Source organism: Etheostoma spectabile, chromosome 14 (genome assembly GCF_008692095.1).
Source record: "Etheostoma spectabile isolate EspeVRDwgs_2016 chromosome 14, UIUC_Espe_1.0, whole genome shotgun sequence".
NCBI classification, from domain to species: domain Eukaryota; kingdom Metazoa; phylum Chordata; class Actinopteri; order Perciformes; family Percidae; genus Etheostoma; species Etheostoma spectabile.
In genome coordinates this window covers 2,497,905-2,499,698 of record NC_045746.1, presented here as the reverse complement: position 1 = coordinate 2,499,698, position 1,794 = coordinate 2,497,905, and the positions used below count along the sequence as shown (strand labels likewise).

Genomic DNA, 1,794 nt, shown 5'->3' with positions numbered 1-1,794 from the left:
GACAAAGACAAAAAGGAGAGGCAGAGAGTTCAGAGGGGAGCAGATGGAGGGGTGAAGTGAGGAATGTGTGATGGCAGGTCAGATGGTAACACAGGAGCCTTTTGGGGCTAAGGAGGGAGGAAGACAGGCTTTTACCGATGTGAAGTCAAATTCAGAGAAACGTAAAACTACGCTCTTATAAATGTTCATTGTGGCCATGTTGTTATTCATGTTCTATATTATACACTTAGCCTTTCGCTGTATATTTCCATGCCATTGTTATTACAGACGTCTAGTTAATGATTTCTTAATTTTTATGATTCAATGATCGGTATTTTAAATATGAACAATAGAACTATGTGTTTTTATATGTGTTTGCTTTACTTTTACATAGACAAACAGCTGCAGGGAAACAGAGAGCGATAAAAGACCAATGACTGCAGAAAAGCATTCCTACGCAGCCACCTAGAGTGATCATCAAACAAAATGAATGCACGCACACACAAGCACATTGCAATTTTAATGTTTGAAGAGCAAATAATTCATCTTTGGCACTAAAGATACAAGCTAAATCCAGTGCAGTGATACATACAGTATGTTCTACGGGTTAACAGCAGCACTAGTTGGCCCACCACAACATATTCATTTTCGCATTACCTTTGTCTCGATTTAAAGTCTCCCTGGTTGCGGCTGGTTATATGGCTCCCTCATCACAGGTAATGGGTTTGTTTTGCTCCACAAAGGCCAGTTGGGTTTTATTGTGCTGAGTATATGTGTCTATTAAACCGACCGGTAGGCAATGTCCAGAGGTGTACAGTACTGTGTGGTCAGATACCAGTATAGTGTTCATGTTCATGTTACAGGACAACACAGCACAACACATGATAAAAACTTTATCGCGAGGAATGTTTCCCCACCCCACCTTCATTTCTAATTGTCTGTGTGGAAAGACCATCAGCAGGATCTGAGTCTTCTTGGAAAATAACTGGGTGAGGCTTGGATCTTAGATGACACACTCACCCCCTGTAGGTTTGAAAGGTGATTGTAAAATGTTTATAGTTTTCACCACCATGGAAAGCGGAGGCTGGGGTGGTCAGATTGGATTCCGGGTGGTCACACTGGACTTGCATAGTCACATGTTTTTTGTGCATTACTGACTTCCCCACAGTCCATTGCTGCTGCATTTTGTTTAGGAAGGTTAGCCAATTACTGAGCTAAGATTAAATGGTTCTGAACAATGGAAGAGCAGGAAGCTTTAACCAGTGAGCAAACTTGCAAGCTTGGTAGCAAATTGAGATGGATGCCGTAGTATAAGGGTGTTTGATGCTGCAAGAGTGGTGTGACAGGTTTATGTAAATATGTTAAAAAAGTCAGCCATAAAACATGTCACTATTGGAACTAGAAAGGCACTCAGACAGTGCCGAACTCCGCCTACAAATGCCTATCTCGCATTGTTAATGAAAGTGAAAAATGGTTTGTGTTTCCTCCCTGTGATTCGCATTAGCTCCAAAAATGCAATGGGTTCTTCCTGGGCCCATTCTACACCCTTCCACCAGTTTTACGAAAAGGGCCAGTAGTTTTGCTGTAATCCTGCTGATAAACAGACAACCAACTAACAAACCAAACTGAAAACATAACAATTGATAATTGCAGAAAATCCAAACGAGATCCAAGCTGATCACAGCCTCTGTTGAGGGGTTGAGTGTTTTTAAGTCCCTTTAGTCCTGTTGGGGTTAGTCAGGGCCTCAATGGAGGACATGTCATTTGCACTTTTTGCATTTGCTGTGTTCATGCATGACTGGGTGCAAGACAAGC

The 1,794-nt window shown here is 41.8% G+C and overlaps 1 protein-coding gene across 1 annotated transcript in view; it reads left to right on the top strand.

Moving 5' to 3' along the window:
- Positions 1 to 1,794, top strand: part of LOC116701237 (zinc finger protein 385D) — a gene marked incomplete at its 5' end in the record, with an annotated part of 18,396 nt that overhangs the window by 9,374 nt on the left and 7,228 nt on the right.